This window comes from Hemiscyllium ocellatum, chromosome 5 (genome assembly GCF_020745735.1).
Source record: "Hemiscyllium ocellatum isolate sHemOce1 chromosome 5, sHemOce1.pat.X.cur, whole genome shotgun sequence".
Lineage (NCBI taxonomy): Eukaryota > Metazoa > Chordata > Chondrichthyes > Orectolobiformes > Hemiscylliidae > Hemiscyllium > Hemiscyllium ocellatum.
In genome coordinates this window covers 71302535-71327030 of record NC_083405.1, presented here as the reverse complement: position 1 = coordinate 71327030, position 24496 = coordinate 71302535, and the positions used below count along the sequence as shown (strand labels likewise).

Here is a 24496-nt window from a genome sequence, read left to right as displayed (position 1 = left end):
ATGAAGGGCTTTTGCCTGAAACGTCGAATTTCCTGTTCCTTGGATGCTGCCTGACCTGCTGCGCTTTAACCAGCAACACATTTTCAGCCCTGCCTAGGCTGTGCACTGTCCTGCAGTTCCTCGGCTCTTCTTGGGGTCTCCTTACTATCGTCACTAATGCTACTGGCTTAGCTTCTTTTACCTCATCTTTTCCCAAAATGCCTTTCTTTAACGACCAGTCCAGTGACTTTGTGTCCCACCTTCTGGCAGTGAATATATCTTTACTGTGTTGGTGGTTTCAGAAGGGTACTGGGAAAAGATATATTTTCTATGTAATTTTCTATGTCCCACTCCATTACAATGAAAACACCTGAGGCCTTTCATCTCCTGTCTACCCTCTTGGGCTTCTTTAACCTGTGATAAAATCTTAGAGTGCACTTGACTCTTAGTTTCGTAGTATAGGATCTCCCTTTCTCTCAACTTTTATCCCTGACAGGACAAAATTCTGGCCGGAAGTTTGTCTTATGCACCAACATGTACTCATCTGCCAAAACTGCTGACCTTATTATTTCCTGAACTTTCTGTTCCTCCATGTGAATTCTTACCATCTCTGGAAGTGAATTTTTAAACTTTGCAGCAGAATAATCTTTCTTAGAGCCTCAAAGATCTTATCTATTTTCAAAGCACGCACCCACTAATCAAAATGACAATGTTTAATTCTTTCGAACTCAACATAAGTCTGACCTGGTTCCTTCTTTGTGTTTCTGAACCGCTGTCTGTATGCTTCTGGCACCAATTCATAAGCACTTAAAATAGCCTGTTTAACCTCTTTATAATCTCTTGACCTCTCATCTGACAATGTGGCAAATACCTCACTTGCTCTGCCTACCAGTTTAGTCTGAGCTAGTATTACCCATAATTCCTCGGACCATTCCATCAGCTTAGCCAATTTTTAAAATGAAATAAAGAAGGCTTCAACATCTTTCTCATCAAAGTGGGGCAGAGGTTTGACATATTTATATAGATCACTGCCGTCTCTTTTAATCTCCATCCTGTTAACTTGACTTTGCTGACTAAGTCGCAACTTCTCAAGTTCAAATTCTCTCTCTCTTTTTCTCTTTCCCTTCTCTTTCTCTTTGCTCAGCCAAGAACCTTCTCTCTCTTTTTCTTCTCTCTTTGTTTATTTGCTAACTCCATTTTCCTCAATTGTAATTTTCTACCTCTACTGCACTTGTTTGTTTCTCGGAATCATCTAAGTGTTTGAGTAACTCCCTTACAGTTTCAGCTTTACTTTTGTCCTTGGTTAAACCCAAATCTAACTTATTTGCTAATTCTAAAAGTATGGTCTTTTTATTTCCTTCTAAACTTTCTCTACAAATTTGAGAATCATCTTCCAATCCCAGAACCTGTTTAGCCATTTCTGTCCCTTTTAATTTAATCAACCATAAATCACTGAAGTTAAACAAATTGTCTCACCTATGTTTTATTAAAAAATTTAGGACATTGACCTGCAGGTGTTTAAATCTGCTGGGATTTTTCGTACCCTTAAATCTATTCAAATCTGACTAAACTAGTTCAAATCACGGACCCAAGCCCCCAAACCTGTTGTGACATGAGTAAACCCTCCTGCTTAATTTTAAATCAACAACACAGAAAAAAAATTATTCTGTGCAGTAGTCTGTAAAAATTCAAGAGGCCAAGAACTATTTAAAGTTAAAATTAACAGCTTAATTTCTTAAAGTATAACAGGGAATAATTAACTAATAATCATTTACAATTCCTTCCTCTGACCTATCTTTTACCATCCCTTGATAATACTTTTTTTTAAGATTAGATTCCCTACATTGTGGAAACAGGCCCTTCGGCCCAACAAGTCCACACCGACACTCTGAAGAGTATCCCATCCAGACCCATTCCCCTACATATACTCCTGACTAATGCACCTAACGCTACAGGCAATTTAGCATGGCCAATTCACCTTCTCTGCACATTTTTGGACTGTGGGAGGAAACCAGAGCACCTGGAGGAATCCCACGCAGACATAGGAGAATGGGCAAACTCCACAGAGAATGGGCAAACTCCACACAGACAGTAGCCCGAGGCAGGAATTGAACCCAGATCCCTGGCTCTGTGAGGCAGCAGTGCTAACCACTGAGCCACCGTGCTGCCCTTACTAGTCCGATAAAACTCCCAATTAAGATTTACAGAAAAGTCCAAATTTTAATAGCAGCCAGGGTTGTATCTTCACCTTATTTTTGTCAGTAAATGGGCTCTCCAGGTCAGTGTTGAGGTTTTTCTCTGTGCAAACTCCTTCTGTGGACAGGTACCTCTCAGACAGTTCTGACTAGCAGTCTAAATCTGTTGGTCTGATGGCAGTTCTCCTCCCAACTGTTCAATTTTCCCCAGTCTTATATCCCAAAGCATCAGATTGTGTCATTGGCTTTTAAGATTGTTAATATACCCAATTCAAACTTGATTGGAATTTGACATGTTTTGGGGTATAATTTAAACTGATTGGCCTAATTCGAATCTGTTTTATTGTTTCTAGGCAACTAGTTACCCCAGTAGCTGGAGCACATGTTACATTGTGTCTCATTGAGAACACTTGGTACTATCAGTGCTAGCTTTTACTCTCTTAACGGTATAGTACACCCACATCTTCATAACAAGAGGCATTTTCACAGACACATGAACAGGCAGTGAATAGAAAGATATGGAGTCTATGCAGGCAGGTGGAATTGCTTTAGAATTGCATAATGGTCAGCATAGACATGGTGGACCAAAGACCCTGTTCCTGCACAGTACTATTCTATGTTCTTAGAAGGTTTATTTATATTAAACATGTTTTATAAATTGAAGTTTGTGTTGCTGTTTGAACTGACTAGATCTGCACTTAGATGTTAATGTGTTATTTTCTTTTAGGGAAGCTGTAGACTTCCTGCCTTATTCTAGTGTGGACACTCACTCTGTCATCTGTCTTTTGCTCAGTTTGTGCTTCCAATTTATAGATGTGTGACAGCTTGGCGCTGCTTTGTCCTTGCTTCCATCACTACTGATTGAGCAATGAATGAGACTCTTGTCTAACTGAGCACTCTGCATATCAACATTGCAACAGGCATGTGTTTCCATGTTAGTGTAGGATTGGGATCAGAGGTCATCACAACTTTAAGGTCTAGCCCAGGAAATGAAACCCTGTCCTCTGTGTGAGTCTCTTTCTTCCTTGTGTTTGACCACTAATTGGCCAGTTACCAACATAACACAAGTGGCAGTATCATTTTCTTGCCAAATTCAATTTTGCAAAATAATATGCAGAGAGATCAAGCTGTCTTATCATGCCTCGTGATAAGAAAAGTTGATGAGATCATTTTCAACACTTGCTAACATTTAATTATACCTTTTTATTTTAAGATCAGTAACAATTCCATCATTTCTGTGACGAAAACAGGTTCTCAGATTTGCTTCAAAATATTAATATTGGACCATTTGTAATTGATTTTTGTGATTGTGCACTTCAGTGTTAGCAGTTATAGAGACATAGAGTCATAGAGATGTACAGCTTGGAAACAGACCCTTCGGTCCAACCCGTCCATGATGACCAGATATCCCAATCCAATCTAGTCCCACCTGCCAGCACCCAGCCCATATCCCTCCAAACCCTTCCTATTCATATACCCAACCAAATGCTTCTTAAATGTTGCCATTGTACCAGCCTCCACCACATCCTCTGGCAGCTCATTCCATTCACGTACCACCCTCTGTGTGAAAAAGTTGCCCCTTAGGTCTCTTTTATATCTTTTCCCTCTCACCCTAAACTTATGCCCTCTAGTTCTGGACTCACCCCTCAGCCTCCGATGCTCCAGGTAAAACAGCCCCAACCTGTTCAGCCTCTCCCTATAGCTCAAATCCTCCAACCCTGGCAACATCCTGGTAAATCTTTTCTGAACCCTTTCAAGGGTAGGAAGGAGAACAGAATTGCATGCAATATTCCAACAGTGGCCTAACCAATGTGCTGTACAGCTGCAACATGACCTCCCAACTCCTGTACTCATTACTCTGACCAATAAAGGAAAGCGTACCAAAGACTTCTTCACTATCCTGTTTACCAACGACTCCACTTTCAAGGAGCTATGAATCTGCACTTCAAGGTCTCTTTGTTCAGCAACACTCAGGGTTTCTTGTTGATTCTTGAAGGTGAGTTGGCATTGAAGATTGGGGATGTTTATTCTAGTGGCACAGTAAAGAGGACTTCTGCCTGTACACCAGACCACGGCCCATGGCACTTAACAGGAAGGATCAACACTTTTTCTTCATTTTTCTGCCTATACTATGTTTTGGTTTATTTCTCTATGTTTTAATATGACGCTAGTGAGTGGCAACAAAATACAACATTTTTTGCTGTATTTTGTAATACATGACAGTTTAAAAAAAATCAAATAAATCAAATGTAATTCAAAAATGTACGACAACCACAACTGCAGAGAGGGCACCTTGCCACTCTGTTCGATATGGATTTTTATTTTTGCTGACTTTGAGAGATGGGTAATGAGAATTTTATTTAATATTGCATGTTTTGTATTAACATTCAAAGCCAAAATTAACTCACTTAATGCTCTTGAGCAAAATGGAAAAACATAACAATGGAGTGAGAATGATAACATTTGTGACAGAGTTATTAGGGACTTTTTTTTGTTAATAGGATGAGTTAATAGGAGATTGTTAACTGGATGAGTTTGCCATGATAAGCATAAGAAAACTTGTGAGTTCTTGTGGAGAAAAACTGTCCAGAAAATTCAGTTTAAATTATATTTTGCCAAAATGTGGTATGATTCAGCCCATTGTGTGTTACAAAAATAAGCCTCATAGATCTTTTGATTACTTGTATTTCTCTGTCAAATGGAACCAAAAATCCTTTTGAATTAAAAATAAACTCTCAAAGTTTTCTAGATTCAGTCAGTTTAAATATCCTTGGCTGACATAATAGTAGTACTACTCAAATTACTGAGTTCACTGTTTTCTGTTAAGTTCAAGATTAGTCCGTTATTTAGACTTTTGACAAACATGGTGAATCTGGACAGGCAGCATTTCTATTGTGTTAATTGTAGTCAAAAAGAAACTTGACATTGACAGCTGATTTGGCTTGTGATTTCACATCACCCTCTAGTCCCGTGACTATCTGTTGTATCCAATTTGATTTTTGGGGCTTTTTAAAAGCAATCAGCTGTGAAAAACAACATTGATGTCATTGTGTCCATCAATGCCATTTGCATTGGTCTGCCAGTTTCACATCCATTATTCTTATTTAGAATTTCTTTTCTAACTTCACTTTTGAAAAAAAAATGAGTAGGAGCCCAGGGAGAAAAACACAGTTTAAAAAGTAATATGTGGAAATGAACCTTCTGGTTGCACTGGTCCTCTATTTTGAAGTGTACAAGATGAGTCAGACAAGTAGGTGCCATTCACTAGCTTTACTGTGTTTTCCCTTCTGGGAGATTAATTTGATGCTCAACATCAACCTGCCATCAAAATATATAGGTAAAGTGCATCAACCTGCATATATTCAGCTAAGGAGTAATATATGTGAAGAGTTTGACTTACAAGGGAAACTGGCACCAGGGCTTAGAACACAAGCCCAGTTTCCTCAATCTCTCCTCATCAAACAATTTTACAATCGCAGGGATTAAACTGGTGAACTTCTCTGATACTTCGTCAGTGGCATCTACATCTTTGTTTAGATAAGGAGATCAATACTGTATGCATATACCACATGCAGCCTTGATATAAGTGCAGCCAAAGAATATAACTTCTGCACTGAAATCTGCTTGCAATGAATGCCAACATACCATTTATCTTCTTTATTGAATTAATATGTGCATGCTAGCTTTTAGTGACTCATGGACAACAATACCCAGATCTCTTTGGACACCAATACTTCCCAATCTCTCACTATTTAAAAATATTCTCTTTCTGTTTTTCAACAAAATTATAACTTCATAGTTATTCATAATATATTACATCTTCCGTATACTTGCCCATTTACGTTTTCTGTCCAAATTGTCTGATGTGTCCTTTCATTTTGCTTCCAATTCACATTCCTAATGAGTTTGATGCTTTCAGCAAATTTGGAATCCCAAATATCAACCTATTGAGTTCTCTCTGCATTGTCTCCAATGCAAGTATACCCTGAAGAGGATAAAGTAGATTTTAAAGTAAGTCCAAGCTTGCAGAGAGTGCAAGAAAGAGAAAGAAGAGAATACAGAAAGCACGTATGATGGAAAACAAATTCCTGGGAAACTCCTAATGGCTTAAGGTGGCATAGTTCAATTACTTTTAGATTCAGCTTTCACTTATGAGCTGTGCTAAGTTAGTCAATCTTTAGTTAGACAGCAGTTTGGACATTTTATTTGGCGTCCATATCTTTATCTAAGGAAATGAAAACAAATCATGATGAGGTTTCTGTTCCTGATTGGTTGCTATAACCACTGCTGGAAACATTTGTATGGAAACTTTGGGCAAGAGCAGAAATAAGCTTGGCTGAAATTCCTCTATTAATGAGAAACCTGCTAACACTCTAGCTTTGGTTGCACAAATTAAGGACAAATGCTCTATTGGAGTTTCAGGCCCAGTAGTGGCTGCAGACTCAGTTAAAAAAAAATGTTTTCAGCAGCATAAGGACAGCAATTAGTCAAAGATTTATATTTTTAAAGGTGTTTTAAAATAAATGTTCTGTTGTTAAAAGTTATCAGGTATCTGAAAGTTGTAGAATTTCTCACATGTTCCTATGCGTTTATCCTGCATCAGGATGTTTCAGCTATTAATAGTACAGCAACTTCCTTCTACATAAAACTGGGCAGAAGCAAGCACTTTTGGCCATATGCTTTTACAGTTCTATTTTTACTCATGTTGCTTTCCTGGTCTCATTCAACCTGGGGGAGGGGATGGGAGTGGTAGGTCTGAGACAGACTGGCATCATTGTTGACCTTAAAAGAGAGTATATTTAGCTCATAAAATTCCTGTTCTGATGCATTGAAGTTAATACTGGTGTGGAACCTAACCACTACGTTAAAAAAAAGGATGAGGGCAGATTTGATAGAAGCTTTCAAAATCATGAGAGGTCTGAGCAGAATAGATAAGGCAAAACTGTACCTACTCATAAATGGACTGAGAATCTGAGGGCACAGCTTTACAGTGTTTTTGGAAAGTAAGTAAGCACAAAGTGAGAAATATTTTTGGAATGCACTGTCTGGAAGTGTGTTGAGGTACATTCAATTGATATGTTCATATGGAACATAGGAACAGAAATAGGCCATTCAATCCCTGAACCTGTTCCACCATTCAATGACATCATGGCTGATCTGACACCTAACTCCCTATACCTGCTTTTGGCTCATATCCCTTGTACTTTACTTCACAAAACTTTATCTATCTCAGATTTAAAATTAGCAATTAATCTTGCATCCACTGCCATTTATGGAAGCAGGTTCCAAACATGTACTATCCTTTGCTTCCAAACATCTCTCCTGCTTAGTCTGGCCCTAATTGTCAACATATGCCCCTAGTTCTGGAATCCACAACCAGCAGAAATAGTTTACCTTTATTCACCCTGTCTTTTCCTGTTAATATCTTGAAAAAATTGATTAGATCAGTCAATAACCTTCTAATTTGTGTAATCTCTCCTTAACCCCTGAAGTCCAGGTATCTTTTTGTAACAAAAACAGATGTTACTGTAAAAGTTCAGCAGGTCTGGCAGCATCTGTGAAGAGAAATCAGAGTTAATGTTTTGGGTCCGGTGACCCTTCCTCAGGATAGCTTGTCATTATGATTATTGTAAACCTATGCTGTGCTCTGTCCAATGCCAATATATCGTTCCTAAGGTGTGCTGCCCAAATTTGCTGTCCTGCATAGTCCTGAAGAAGGGTTACACCCAAAAGGTCGACTTCTCCACTTCTTGATGCTGCCTGGCTTGCTATGTTCTTCTAGCCTCCTGCCTGTCTACTTTGGATTTCAGAGTCTGCAGTTTTTATTTATCTCTATCTAGATTTGCTCACAGCATCCCAAGAGGGGTGTAACCATGGTTTTGTATAACTGCAGCATAACTTCTGCAATCTGATACTCCAGTCCTCAAGATATATATGCCAACATTCCTTTGTTTTCTTTTGGATTATTTTCTGTGTCCATTATTGACATTTGAAAGCTCGAAGCACCTGGAACCCTATGTTTCTTTGGACATGGACCAGATTTATCGTTATACCATCGAGAAAGTAACCTGATCTATCTTTTTTGGGCCAAAATGGATAACCTCACACTTGTGTACTTTGAACTCCAACTGCCACAATTCTACTTATTCACTTATTCTATCAATAACCCTTTGTAATTTTATGCCGCATTCTATACTGTCTACTATACTGCCTAACTTTGTGTCATCAGCAAATTTGGAGATATGACTTTCTATGTTATTTCTTATTCTAGTTGATAATAAATAGAGTATGTGAGGCCCTAATAGATCCTTGCGGGACAGCACTGGTCAGATTCTGACAGTTTGAATACTTACTCGTGATAGAACATAGAATATTGAACAGTACAGCACAGTACAGGCCCTTCGGCTCTCGATGTTGTGCTGACCTTTTATCCTACTCTAAGATCAAATTAACCTACGTATGCTACATTTTACTATCATCCATGTGCATATCCAAAAGTTGCTTAAATGTCCCTAATGTTTTCACTATCACTGCTGACAGTGCATTCTACACACCCACTACTCTCTGTGTAAAGAGCCTCTGACATTTCTGCTAAACTTTCCTCCAATCATCTTAAAATTATCCTACTTTGTGATAGCCATTTCCACCCTGGGAAAAAGTCTCTGGCTGTCTCTGTCGATGCCTCTCATCATCCTGTACACCTCTATTAAGTCACCTCTCATCCTTCTTCGCTTCAGTAAGAAAAGCCCTAGCTCCCTACTTTCCTACTATTGCTTCTTTCTATCCCCTGCCATGGAGGTTTCTCAGCTGTGTCAGTAATTTGCCCTCAATTCTGTGGGTTTATACCTTTATACAGATTCTGATGTGGGACTTTATGAAATGCCTTCTGGAAATCCATGTAAACCACAATTTCTTCATTTGAGTAATCATCCAATGCGCAGGACTCTGGAGAAAAAAATCAGAACTTTTGGTGCTAATTTAAAATGTTCAGAGACAATAGGCTGAATAATTGTCATCTGCACAAAAACAATTCTGTGATTCTGTGTACAGTTTTGATATCCTCTCTTAAGAAATGTCCCACGATATGCTTTGTGACTGTTTCATGAACTGATTTGTATTTTAAATTTATATTAAGGCTACAAAAATGGCTACTGAGGTTCACCTGTCTTTCATGAAACCATAGCCTCATGGCCCAGCATATCTCTCCCTCTACCATTACCATCAAGCATGAGATACTCCTAGTTAAATGAAGACTGCAGGAGGGCATGCAAGGAGCAGCACCAGGCATACGTAAAAATGAGGTATCTATGAGGTGAAACTACAAAACAGGATACTTTTCATGACAAACAGCATAAGCAGCAAGTGGCAGACAGGGTTAGGTGATACCACAAACAATGGATCAGATCTAAGCTCTGCAATCCTGCTACATCCAGTAGTGAATGATAGTGGACAATCAAATAATTAAAATTCAGTACAAATATCCCCATCCTTAATGGTGGAAGAGCCTTGCACATCAGTGTAAAACAGAAGGCTGAAGCATTCCCAACAATCTTCAGCCAAAAGTGGTGAGGGAATGATCCACTGCAGCCTCCTCCAGTGGTCCCCAGCGTTACAATTACCAGGTTTCAGCTAATTTGATTCATTCCACATGTTATCAAGAAATGATTAGAGGCACTGAATACTGCAAAGGCTATGGGCCCTGACAGCATTCTCGCAATAGTATTGAAGATTTGTGCTCTAGAACTTGATGTACTCTAAGCTGTTCCAGTACAGTTACAACACTGACATTTACCAAAGAATGAGGAAAATTGCTCAGGTTTGTCCTGTACATATAAAGCAGGGCAGAGCCAATTCAGTCTACATTTGATCATCAGTAAAATGACGGAAGTGTCATCAACAGTGCCATCAAGCGGCAGCTGCTCAATTCCTCAGTATGTCCAGTTTGGATTCTATCAGGGCCACTCAACCCTGACCTCATTACAGCCTTGGTTCAAACATGGACAAAAAAGTTGAATTCCAGAGATGAGGTGAGAGTTACTGCCCTTCACATCAAGGCCACATTTAATCAAATGAGGCACCAACAAGTCCGAGCAATACTGTAATCAATGAAAACCAGGGGAAAAGTCTCTGCTGGTTGGAGTTATACTTGGCACATAGAAAGATGTTTGTGGTTTTTGGAGGTCAGTCACGTCAGCTCCAGGACATCTCTACAGGGTTTACTTATGGGTAGTGTTCTAGGCCCAAACACCTTGAGCTATTTCAACCTTTTCTCCATCATAATATCGAATGTGGGTATGTTTGCCAATAATTGTGCAATGTTTAGCACTATTTACGGCTCCTCAGATACTGAGCAGTCATGTCCAAATGCAGCAAAACCTGGACAATATCTAGACTTGGGTTGCAAAGTGACAAGTGTCATATTGAAGTATCTTCAATAAGAGACAATCTGACCACTGTCCTTTGACATACAGTGGTGTTACTATCACTAAATCCCCCTTTATCAATATTCTAGGAGTTATCATTGACCAGCAAACTGAACTGGACTTGCCATTTAATATGGTGACTACAAAAGCAGGCCAGAAGTCCAGGAATACTGCAATGAGTGGTTCACCTCCTGACTCCCTAAAGCCAGTCCACCATTTACAAGGCGCAGGTTAGGAGTATGATGGAATAGGCTTCACTTGCCTGCATGAATGCAGCCCCAACAACACTGAAGACATTTGAAACCATCCAGGACAAAGCAGCTCTCTATTTGGCACCCACATCCACAATCATCACTCGTTCCACCACTGATGCTCAGCAGTTGCAGTGTGTATTATCTACAAGATGCACTGCAGGAATTCAGCAAAGGTTCTTAGGTAGCAACTTTGAAACCCAGGATGACTTCCATTTTAATGGATAGAGGTAACAGTTACATCGGAACACCACCACTTTCAAGTTCCCTTCCAAGACTGTCACCACGCTGGTTTGGAAATATACTGCCATTCCTTCACTATTGCCAATATTGGAATTCTCTCCCTAATGGCATTGTGTGTTTACCTGCAGCACATGGACCGCAGCATTTCAAGAAGGAAGGTCACCACCCAGAAGAAAATAAAACTCAGCAAAACCTACAAATGATGCAGTACAGTCTGACTTGTTTGGTATACCTGAGAACAGTGCTCCAGTATGATCAGTATGTTAACTTGCAAATGTTAGTGGTTTTTATTACTTGTTTGTCCCTCTGCCATCTGCTCAGAGGCAACTAAAGACAGGCAATGAATGCTGGCCCAGCCTGTGATGTCCACGTCCCATGAGTGAATAAATAAAATCCTGACTCAAGAGGTAACAGAAACATTGCAGATAGATTTGAACCAATCAAAAACAAAAATATCTGCGTAAACACAGCAGGTCTGGCAGTAACCATTAAGTGGAAACAAATTTAACATTTTAAGTCCAATGACCCTTCTTCAGAGCCAATTCAAAGCAGTATTAATATATTGAAGAAGTAAGTTTTCAAAAAAATGTTTGGATGTAGGTTTGCTCACTGAGCTGGAAGGTTCGTTTTCAGAGGTTTTGTCACCATACTAGGTAACATCTTCAGTGAGCCTCCGAATGAAGCATTGGTGGTGTAGTCCGCTTTCTATTTATATGTTTGAGTTTCCTTGGGTTGGTGGTGTCATTTCCTGTGGTGACATCAGTTCCTATGGTGGTGTCATTTTCTCAGGAAATAGTAAATTGGGTCCAAGTCAATGTGTTTGTTGACAGAGTTCCAGTTGGAATGCCATGCTTCTAGGTATTCCCATGCATGTCTCTGTTTGGCTTGTCCTAGGATGGATGTGTTGTCCCTGTCATAATGGTGTCCTTCATCATCCATATGTAAGGATACTAGTGCGAGTGAGTCATGTCATTTTGTGGCTAGTTGATGCTCATGTATCCTGATGGCTAGTTTTCTGCCTGTTTGTCCAATGTAGTGTTTGTTATAGTTCTTGCAGGAAAAAGAACAGAAAATGATACCACCATAGGAAATGATGTCACCACAAGAAATGACATCACCAACCCAAGGAAACTCAAACATATAAATAGAAAGTGGGCTACACCACCAATGCTTCATTCGGAGGCTCACTAAAGATGTTACCTAGTATGGTGACAAAACATCTAAAAATGAACCTTCCAACTCAATGAGCAAACCTACATCCAGAACCTCAACCTGAGCTACAAATCTTCTCAAAACTTGCTTTCAAAAAATGTTTTTGGGTGTTTCAAATGCTCACGGTGAAACCACAACATAGAGTATTGAAATCAATATAAATACCTGCTCCCCACACCTTATATTGAAAAGGAATCTGCAACTGTAAGAGGTCATATGGGAAGGAAGCCATGATATTACCTGGTTTAAACTCAACTGAAAGTACTCTACAGACAGTTACACCAGAAAACTGTCAAACTAACTGCAAAATAATCTATGTAGTCAAAGTGATTAACAGTAATAATGTTGTAAGTGGAAGATTCCAACCAAGGAAAGGACTATCAAAATTCAAGATCACCTGAGAACCAACCATTTAGTAAGTTGACCATTTGAAACATTAGAGCCTGCTGAGAGTCCTTTGCTTTACAAGATTCTCCCTTTACCTTGAAAATATCACTTCTTTCAAGAAACCAGGCCTACCATGTGGAAGACAAAGATTATAAAGCTGAATTAACCATCATTTCATAATTTCGCCTGTACCTAATCTTTGTATGTATGAGGGTCATTTAATTTGGAATAAATGTTTGAGAATAAATAGCATCCTTTGTTTTTAAACTCACAAAAGCTTGCTATTGGAATCATTAAATTATGATACAGATACTGAGGGCAGGAAAATATACAAGAGTATACTGATCATGGGCATTAAGGGAATACATACATCCTATCCATGACAAAAGGTATAATTGTATAAGAAATACAGCAAATTCTCTGGGAATGGACTGAACTTTTTGAATTTTGAATTCTTCAATTCTTAAAAGGTCATATCAGACTTGAAACTCTAACTGTTTCTTTCTCTACAGCTGCTGCCAGACCTGCTGAGTTACACCAGCACTTTCTGTTTTTATTTCCAATTCATGCGTTGTTGTGTTATGGCTGCTGCCAAACTTGGAGAAGTGTTCTACAGGAATTGATTGACATATGATTCTCACTTTAAGGGTTCTCATTTTAAGTGCTTTGTTCAGGACAAAAAGCAGCAACGTGTCTTAAAAATGAAGATATTGGTCACCCTGGAGCTCCATTTTGAAGAATACAATGCAGATTGGACCAGTTTGCATCATTTGCAAACCTTCCTGGTCGTTCCTTCTGGGTTGTTTGCAGTCGTTGGTCCTAAAATTAAGCCACCATCCCTCTTTGCCTTTCCGAATGACAGGTATGCTGAGCAAGAGTGATACTGAAGAGGACAGGCTACTTGTAAAAAGGAAGTAACAGGGAAGTTCTCAGTCGACCATTATATCTGCCCATAGTTTGGGGAGATGTTGGTATTGTTGCTAGACCACAGACCAGGTAATGATCTAGGCAACCAGATTCAAATCCCACCTTAGCAGATGGTAGAATTTGAATTTAATAAAAAATATTAAAATTCTAAAGATGACTGTAAAACCATTGTTGGAAAAACCTACGTGCTTCACTAACATCCTAACATCCTTTACGGAAGGGAACTGCAGTCCATATCTGGTCTGACCTACATGCAACTCCAGACCAAGAATAATTTGATGACTCTCAACTGTTCTCTAGGTAATTAGGGATGGGTAATAAATGCTGACTTAGCCAGTGACGTCCATATCCCATGAACAAATAAAAAAGGGTTTTCAGGGGCAAAATTCTCTTACCTCACCCTCAGTGAGCAGCAGTATATCAGACATCTTTATTTCACCACTTGGGGCTCATTGAAATCTGTCACCTGTTGTAAGCAGACCTGCAACAGCAGAGCAGGGCGAGGAGTCACTGCCAGTAGCTGTGAAGGTGCCATGTGCAAGAGCTACTTTATGTTGGGATCCTTCCAGACCTGTGCATCCAACATCACTTCACTGTTCGTTGTCCACTGATGTATAAGGAAGATCACGGACATACAGAGATGAGAATACATTGTATTCTGTCCTTCCAGAGAGATGCAGGCAGATTGTGAAAGTGGCTTTGGTAAGAAACCTGACTTTCCCAAAATGCAAGTTGCCAGTGTCTACAAAAATATTGCACTGTGTGTGCTGCATTTGAATGCATAGATCCAGATAACCTCAAAGGCTTTCACTCTGCACTTGTACAGTTGATATGCAACCATTGTAAGATCAGTACTATGGCAACAATCACTATGTTTTTATTTTACACAGGTTCCTCCGTACCCTTAATGCTCGAACTACTATGTTAAACCAGAGGCTACTTGGTGACATAGTAGAAAGTGAGGACTGCAGATGCTGGAGATCAGAGTCGAGAGTATGGTGCTAGAAAAGCACAGCAGGTCAGGCAGCATCTGAGGAGCAGGAGAATTGATGTTTTGAGCGTTCCTGATGAAGAGTGTATGCCTGAAACATCGATTCTTCTGCTCCTCGGATGCTGCCTGACCGCCAGTGCTTTTCCAGCACCACATTCTCGCTACATTCAATTTAAAATTTGAGAGCTTCATTCAAAAGTCTAATAACAGTGGGGAAGAAACTGTTTTTGAATCTGTTAGTACATGTGTTTAAGCTTTTGTATCTTCTGCCCAACTGAAGAATTTGGAAAAGATTATAACTGGGGTTGAAGAAGTCTTTGATTATGTTGGCTGCCTTCCCAAAGCAATGAAAAATATAGATGGTGTCAATGGATGCAAGGTTGTGTTGCATAATAGACTGAGCCGTGTTCACAATTTTCTGTAGTTTCTTACGATCCTGAGCACAGCAATCACCCTACCAAGCCATGATGCATCTGGATAGAAGGCTTTCTATGGTGCATGTATAAAAATTGGTAAAAGTCTTTTCAGACATGCTGAGTTTCCTTAGCCATCTGAGGAAGTAGAGGTGTTATTGTGCTTTCTTGACTGTAGAATCAATGTGGGTGGACCAGGACAGATTGTCGGTCATCATCACCACCCCTAGGAAGTTAATGCTGTCAACCATCTCCACCTCAGCACCATTGGTGACACAGGGGTGTGCCCTCGACTTTCTGAAGTCAGTAACCAGCTCTTTTATTCTGCTGACATTGATGGAGAGATTATTATCTTTACACAATGCCATCAAGCACTCTTTTCTGTATTCTGTCTTGTCATTGTTTGAGATCGAGCCCACAACAGTGATGTTGTCAGTAGACTTGTAGGTAGGGTTATGACTAAATTTGGCCACACAATCATGAGTGTGTAGGGAGTATAGTAAGGGGCTGAGTACGCAGCTTTGTGGGGCATCAGTGTTGGGGATTAATGTAAAGGAGGTGTTGTTGCTTATTTTCACCGATTGTAATCCATGGGTCAGGAAGTTGAGGACCCAATGCAGAAGGCAGACTAGAGACCTAGGTCTCAGAGTTTTGAGATTAGTTTGGTTCAAATTATGGTGAAGAAGGTGAAACTCTACTCAATAAATATGAGCCAAATGTAGGTATCCTTATTATTCAGATGTAACAGGGATGAGTGTAGGGCTGTGGACCTGTTGCGATGGTAGGCAGATTGCAAGGGATCAAGCAAGCTTGGAGCTAAAGTTGATGTGAGCCATGAGGTCAGAGCACCAGGTAATAGTCATTGAGCCATGCTGCATGATTTTTTTGGTGCCAGGATGATGGTGGTCTTCTTGAAGCAGGTGGGGACTTCAGATCCGTAGTAAGGAGAGGTTAAAGGTATCAGCGAATACTCCTGCCAGCTGGTATGCACAGGATTTGAGTGTATGGCTGGGGACTCCTTCTGAGTCGGTTGCCAGATGATGATAAGGATGACCTGAAGCAGCTCTGACCCAGCTTCTGAATGTAGCATCTTGGCTTAGTTGGCAGGTGTGCGGGCTGGCTGACAGTCAGATATCAGCGAGAGCAGTTCTGTGGAATGGCAGGTGTGAGAGGACAAATGCTATTGCCTTCCAAGAGAATGGAAAGTTCAATCTTCACTGAGCCATGAAGGGAATGTGCCTTGCATTTGTGCTGCAGTTGTAACTGAGACAGTAGCTATAAGACTCTGTGGTATTACTGGGTCTGCAATGTTCTCCTTAAATTGGCACAGTTTCATCTTTGGAAAAGTGTAAACTGATTTCATCATAATCAGTTTTGTTTATCCTTCATTTCATGCTCTCACACACACTACCTGTTCAGTTTGCAGTTCTTGGTTATGCAAGAGGAAAACTTGTTGCGATGAGAAGTAGGAAGCTGTCAAGAGCTGCATGTGTACACCTCGAGCTTTGGAATCCAAAAAGATTGTGCAATGAAAGGGATGTGGCATGGAAAAAGGAGGTTTAGGTAGGAGTGTAATTCCATGCTTTTAGCCTTCTCACTTTTCATGGGCTTAGTCACGGTTGCTGTATTGATAGTGAACATTGTCACCTCCTTCACCGGGCAGGATTTGTAACTTGAGTGTTTTTCCCACTTGTCTTTGTTCCTGTGCCACCTTGTTCTGCATGAGAGAGAGATGTATGCCAGTGTGTGGTGTAGTATAATTGATGAACTGGGAGGAGTAATATATAATGTAATTCTTGTGGATATGCTAAGCATGTGAAGGTAAGGTAAAGCTTTGGATGTTTTGATCAGTTGTGATTGATTAGATTGTTCATAGGTGTAGTTTGAAGACTATGGTATTTGAAGATGCATTCCTGACCTTTGTCACTCATGTAAGGCCATTAAACTTCTTCTAGCATTGCTTCAGTGTTACTGTGATGGCATTGACCTTTAAGGTTAGCTGCACCTATTTCCTGTGACTTTGTCTTTCAGGTTTCCTTATCCCCTATTGTGAAGATCTCTGTTCCTGTCAGCCTCCTGAACCAAGGCCTCTGGTGTTATATCAGAAAATATTGGAGGGTCGACATGCACTTGTTGGGTTGAAGGGCCTTGTTCCATACTGTAGGGAATCTAATCTAATCTAATCTAATCAAAATCCTGGAGCCCATATTCTGCTCTGCTGTGATAATCCTGTGTTTTCCACAGGCCAAAGGTGTTTGTAAAATGAATTCCATTTCCCATACCAGTCCAAATACATCTCTCCATTAAGACGTGAAGGTTTGCTCTATGTAGCTCAAATTACCCAAGGTAAGTTCATGTTAACCCTCTCAAGATCTGGCAGCTATGAAGCTACACAAACAGTGAACTTAATGTGGCTATATGTTGTAGTTGTATAATTGAGCATGGCTAAGTGAGGTTTACGTCCTGCCTCGGTGCAGCTTAATCATGCAATGTGATCCCTATACACATTTTGTTGCTTATCTACTTTTGCCCCAGGTGTATTGACTGACCAAATTGTACTAGTGGGATCCATTGGGGATTGTGGCCTAGCTTCCAGAAGATAAATGGGAAATGTCTTTAAACTGTTTTGTGAAAGAGACCATTTTGGATGGCTGGGTGTCCTTTGGAGATGGGCCTGTAAACTTCAGATTATCATACATCCACCGCAGTTTGTGGCCACATGAGATAATCCAATACTTGATTTGAGTTTCTAGTGGCATGGGGATTTCTCTGGGATATTTATATCATGACACTTCTTCCTGAACTTGTGGTTTGTGCCTGAAACCCTGTAAAAATATGTTCTGCCAATTACATGTGAGTTGGCACTCTGCAGATTTTTTCATCCAGTATACTTGAACTGTAATTTTAGAAAATCACTCTTTGTATCAGTCTGACACTTTCCCTCTCCTCATATCCACCAACTAATTTGACCAACACCCCTTTGAATGGTGGTGCTAATTTAATACCAATCAGTTTGTGATGCCTCACAAACCTTGTGGTATAGACATTTCTTCACCCATAACCAGGGTGTGTTATATAGAAGTAAAAAATGAGGTCTGCAGATGCTGGAGATCACAGCTGCAAATGTGTTGCTGGTCAAAGCACAGCAGGCCAGGCAGCATCTCAGGAATAGAGAATTCGACGTTTCGAGCATAAGCCCTTCATCAGGAAAGAAGCTATGCACATAATAAATTTTCTATGTGCGCACTTTTTGTGAAATGAATTAACAGTTTGCATAAATCCCTTACCTGTGGTTATTAACATGATCAGGATTTAATTTATCCACGTGTTAACTGGTTTGACAATAAAAGAATGAAATTTAAGAGTGATAAAACATTATTCTGAATTCAAACACTTGCTTCAAATCTTAGAATGTTAGAATATTGTTTTAGTGTAATATTGGTGTATTGAGACATTAGACAGATTTGTACCATAATCACCATTTCTACCTGAACTGCAGAACTGGGATCTTATATTCAATGAGAGGTCTAACTTCTGCCCTGCCTGTATACAACACTAAGTATGAACAAGGGTGAAATTTTGAAGGACTGGTTCAGATGATTAAGTTTCTTTTCATGTAAAAGTACATTCATAGTTATTAACACATCTGTTGTAAAATGAAAAATACCGCTGCAGATCATAGACTAAAGTGGACTTTATAAAAAAAGGAAACAGATTGCGTATTTCTTTTAAAGAATGCAACTCAGTAGCAAATGCATTTACGGAATCTGTTATATAAAAAGGTCTCCTGTAGGACTTTTTCTTTCATGAGTTATCACCCAGTGGTGAATTTTTAAAAATCTCAGTTTTGCAGAAACCTCTCCTTGCCTATGGAACTAAAAAAAAGAGGTGTGAAGATTTCCCCATATTTCACAGCTTCCTGAGAGTTCAATTGCATATTTATTTAAGACCTTGATGTTTAAAATGGAGTAGAAAATGGTTGCTGTAGGAAGTATATCTTTATAAGACAAAAATATTTGAATGCCTAATACTGCTTTTGAATACAAATCTTTTATAACCTCAAATGTTAATGAAAAACTATAAGTTGAGGAGAAATGCCAAGTCTCGAGGTTTATCTTCAGAAGGTGTGCCTGGCATGTGTCTCCAAAGGCTTCACGTACCTATACATTCTAAATCTTATGAATTCATGGCAGTACAGCATATCATACAGATGTATCATGTATCATGCCTTTCAAACTAGTTCTGTATCTGTACTACTTCCTTTTAATCATTTCATCCCACCATGAATTCTTTCTTAAACACTTTTGCAAAGCTACCCATTTTAACCAAATTTTAGTCACCTCCACTAATTCACCTAACATGGCTTTACATCTGTTTAATTTCATATTTTCTCTCCCACGATTGTAAAATATCTGCCATTCATCAGTAACATGTTGGGCATGCACTTAGATAGAAGATGGCAAATAATGAACAAAATACACTTGATCTGGAGGTGAATGTTCAAGTTGGGAGCATGTGACTGTCTTTGGGAAGACTATCTGAACATGCTTGTCTCTATGAACATGTGAAAAAATTAAGGAAAATGAAATTGAAACCTCCCCCTAACATACAGAAAATATTATCCGAAGCTCAGTTTTTGTGTTTCACTTTGTCATATATGGATACACACAATGACAGAAATGTTATTTCAGACCATATCTTGCAGCATATTTGAACAAGCTTCCTGATGCAGTGTGTTGGTCTGGTAGAACAGTCGATTTGTTTCCTGTGTCCCAGAGAAAAATAGTCTTTTGAGAAATTGTATTTCCATCATCTTATTTACAAACACCAGTGCAGCTTCAACTAGCGCAGATGGTGCACTTAAGCATGTAATACTGATGGTGAGCAACAAGCAGTGTCAGAGAACGTCAAGAAAACAACTGCTTGCATACTCTGATGGATAACATCCAAGTTGCTGTATACATTATGATGAAGGAGGATCTTACATTTATATTGCCTTTTGTGAACTTAGGATCTCTCAAAGAAGTTTACAAACAATCAAATACTTTTCGAAGCATTTGCTATGCAATAGGGTGATGATAATTGGCAGCCATTTCATACTGTTGTTAATATCCAAGAAGTAGTAAGCACTAGATCAGCTGAACAATGCCCAAAATTGTTTGTTCCACTTGTCTGTATCAAGGTACAGAAGACATTACAATTTCTATGACCGTGGAATAAGAAATCCTTTCAGCTAATGAAGTACGTTTGAATTGCAATTGCTGTTGTAATATAGGAAGCTTGTTTGCCCATTTCCCACAGACAATGTAATAATAATCAGGTGCTGATTGAGGAAAAAGCAGGTAGAATTCCTCTGCTCTTCTTCAAAATACTGCCAGGGAATCTATTATGTCCACCTCAGAATTTTAACAACTTCAACCAGATGACAGTCTTTGAGATTGACAGGGCATATTGATAGGGTGGTTAGCAAAGCATACAGGAACTTAAAACCATAAGATATAGAAGCAGAATTGGGCTTTTTGGCCCATTATGAGTGCTCCACCATTTGACCATGGCTGCTATGTTTCGCACCCCATTCTCCTACCTTCTCCCCGAAAGCCTTGATCTGCTTACTAATCAAGAGCCTATCTATCGCTGTCAGAAATACACTCAATTTCTTGACCTCCACAGCATTCTGCAACAATTAGTTCCACAGATTCACCACCTTCTGAAATGAAGAAATTCCTCCTCATCTCAGTTCTAAAGGGTTATCCCTTCATTCTAAAGCTGTGCCCTTGGGAGCTAACCTTTCTTTATTTATGTCTCTTAAAGTATCAGGCTTCTTAGTCCAAGTGCTGAGATTTTTTTTCTCTTCTTAGCTTGGCGATTATGGTTTGTACAGCCATTTTTGCTGCTACAACTGATATCCACTAACGTGTGAATCAGATATTAATACAAAAGCAGAACACTAAGCCTGCAGAATTGAAATTCTGAAGAAGTGACAAAAATGCTGTAAAAGAACTCAACAGGTGACATAGTATTTATGTAGAGATGCAGTCTTAATATTTCAGGTCAATCATGTTTAATCAGAACGAAAGAGGAAGGGAGATGAAAGATATTTTAAGCAAATAGGAAGGTGGGTGGGAGGGGCCAGGAAGAACAAAGAAGAAGTTCTCTGACAGGGGTAGAGTCATCAAACACCAGGCTTTCCTATCTGTATTGATGAGCTCTATATCAGCTGTCAGCCTCTGATGAGTAATAAGTTAATGCAGGCAGTGAGTATGGCACGTGCTGGGACAACTAATGTTTAAATATTGATCCAAATTATTGTAAATTTGTTGTACAGTTGAAAGTGACATTATTCATGGAACATCAAACAATTGTCTATTTTTCAATGACATGACGACACACATTGCAATTATATCTGAACATTATACGCTATAACAGGCAGTGTGCTTTTGTAAAATATAATATAACAATTACAATTGCTTGTGGCATTCCTTACAGACAATTGTAATTGTTGTTACTGCACTACAGACAGCTAAGTGTGCTGAGTGACGTTGCCAATAATGAAAAGTGAGTGATGAGGTCTGCGAGGTGATGGAATTAAAATAAGGAAGCATGGCGTGCACCAAAAGACATCTAAAAATAAATTTGGGAATACATTGAACACCACAGAGAAGCACAAATCAGAGACATTGCACTCTACACCATGAGGTTCAGTCTCATTGTCTTTGATGTAGCACTTTATCAAATGCCTTTTTGGAAACTTAATGATCCAGTTGCAGGAACCCCATTTATCTCAGCTCACTTTGTTACTTCCTTTAATAAATCTTACTGATTAGCCAAACATGATCTTGCTTTCACAGAAACCTGTTTGCATTGCTTGATCATGTTATGATTTTCTGATTGTCCTACTATTACCATTTAATAATGAGGTTTTGCATTTTTCCTATAGAAGATTTTACGTTAACTGGCCGGTAGTTTTTGCATTCTGCTTCCATCACTTCTTGAATAGATATTTTCTCTTCTAATTTTTCCAATCCATGTGGATCTTTCAAGAACCTCAGGAATTTGGAAGCTTACAACTAATGTACTGACTAATCTGACTAAGATCACTTTTTTGAAGACTTTAGAATGCAAACCATAATGTCCAGGGAACAACCTTTATTCCTAATAGCTTCCCTAGTATCTTTTCCCTGGTGATTATGATTGTTTTAAGTTCCTCCTTCTCTGTTATCTCCTGATTTTCAAGCAAACTTGGATGTTTTTATATTTTCTACGGTGAAGATGGACACAATTTTTCATACCATTACTACTTCCTTGTTTCTCATTATTAATTGTCCAGTCTCACCCTCTAAGTGACCAAGGCACCATTATCTATACACATTAATTATTGTCATAACTCTCAAATACTTGTAGAAACTCTTACTTTTTTTATATATTTCTTGCCAGATTTCTCTCATACTGTAATTTATCCCATACTTTGGTCATTATTTACTGGTTTCTAAAATTCAAGCAATCTCCATACCTATTGCTAACTTTGACAGTATTGTGTGTGTTTTTTCCAATTTGATATCACCTTAATTTACCTAGAATGTACCATGGAGCTTTTTTCTCAGTGGAACATAATTTTGTTGAGACTTATGAAATATTGCCTCGAATGTCTACCCCACTGTTTTACTATTGTCTTTCTAACTTATTTCTAGTTCATTTTATCCACCTCTGTCTTCATACTCTTGTAATCTATTGATGTGAAATTCTATCATATTCTAATCACTGTTGTGTAGGGGCTCCTTTATGAAGAGATTATTATTTAATCATATCTCAATGCACATTACCATGGTTAAAATAGCCTTCTCTCTAGATAATACTTAATGTGCTGCTCTAATAAATTGTCTGAATACGTTCTATCAACACATATCTTCCAGGCTACTTTTGCCAATCTGATTCGTGCAGGCAATATGTTAAAATTATCATAATTGTTGCAGTATCTTTCTTGCAACTTCTCATTACTTCTACCTATATACTCCATCCTACACTATAGCTAATGTGATGGAGCCTATAAACTCCTCCTAGTAATGGATTGTTGCCTTTGCAATTACTTGCCTTTACCTAAACTATACATCTTGATCTTTTGAACTAAAGTCATTTTGCTACTGAAATGGTGTAATTCTTAATTAACCGCATCACTTTTTCCTCATTTTCTATCCTTTCAAAATATGAAATGTACCTGAATATTTGGATATTAATCTTGGTACCTTGTAAGCATGTCTCTGAAATGGCTGTCAAGTTACATATATTTTTATTTCTGCTATCAATTGCTGATGTTTTGTTGTGAGTGCTGCTTGCACTGAGATACAGAATCTTTATTTCTTTTTTTTGTTCTGTATCGATGCTACCTCGTGCTCCCACAAGGAGATTGAACAGTTCATCAAACTCACTAACACCTTTCACCCACACTTCAAATTCACTTGGACCATCTCGAACACCTCTTTCCCCTTCCTGGATCTCTCCATCTTCATCTCCGGCAACCGGCTAACCACGGACATCTACTACAAGCCCACTGACTCCCACAGCTACCTAAACTACACCTACTCCCACCCGACTTCCTGTAAAAACGCCATCCCTTACTCCTAATTCCTCCGTTTCCGCTGCTTCTGTTCCCAGGATGACCAATTCCACCTTAGAAAATCTCAGGTGGCCTCCTTCTTCTGAGATCACAATTTCTCTTCACACATGGTCATCGATGCCCTCCAGCACACCTCGTCCATTTCCTGCACCTCTACCCTTGAACTTCATCACTCCCAATACAACAAAGACAGAACCCCCGATCCTCACCGTCCAACTCATCAATCTCCGTATACATCATATCATCTTCCGCCACTTTGGTCATCTACAAACGGGCCCCACCATCAGAGATATATTTCCTTCCCCACCCCTATCAGCGTTCCAGAGAGACCATTCCTCCACGATTCCCACATCAGGTCCATGTCCCCAACCAGCCCACATCCCACTCACAGCACCTTCCCCTGCCACCGCAGGAAGTGCAAAAGCTGCACCCACACCTCCCCCCTCACCTCTGTCCAAGGCTTCAAAAGATCCTTCTGCATCTGATAAAAATTTACCTGTACCTCCACCAATGTCATCTACTGTATCTGTTGCACCTGATATGGACTCCTGTACATTGGGGAGATAGGATGCCAACTTACGGATCATTTCAGAGACCATCTCTAGGACACCTGCACCAACCAACCCCACCGTCCTGTGGCTGAACACTTCAACTTGCCCTCCACTCTACCAAGGACAAGCTGATCCTCCACCTCCTCCATTGCCAAACCCTTACTACCTGATGCCTGGAGGAAGAACACCTCATATTCTGTCTTGGGAACCTGCAACCACACAGATCAATTTGGATTTCACCAGTTTCCTCATTTCCCCTCCCCTCCACATTATCCCAGTCCCAAGCCTCCAACTCAGCACCGCCCTCCTGATC

General features: G+C 39.5%; 1 protein-coding gene across 1 annotated transcript in view; it reads left to right on the top strand.

Moving 5' to 3' along the window:
- The window catches only part of LOC132816070 (receptor activity-modifying protein 3-like), a 49129-nt gene that overhangs the window by 19870 nt on the left and 4763 nt on the right, over positions 1-24496 (top strand). The gene's annotated exons all lie outside the window — the stretch shown is intronic.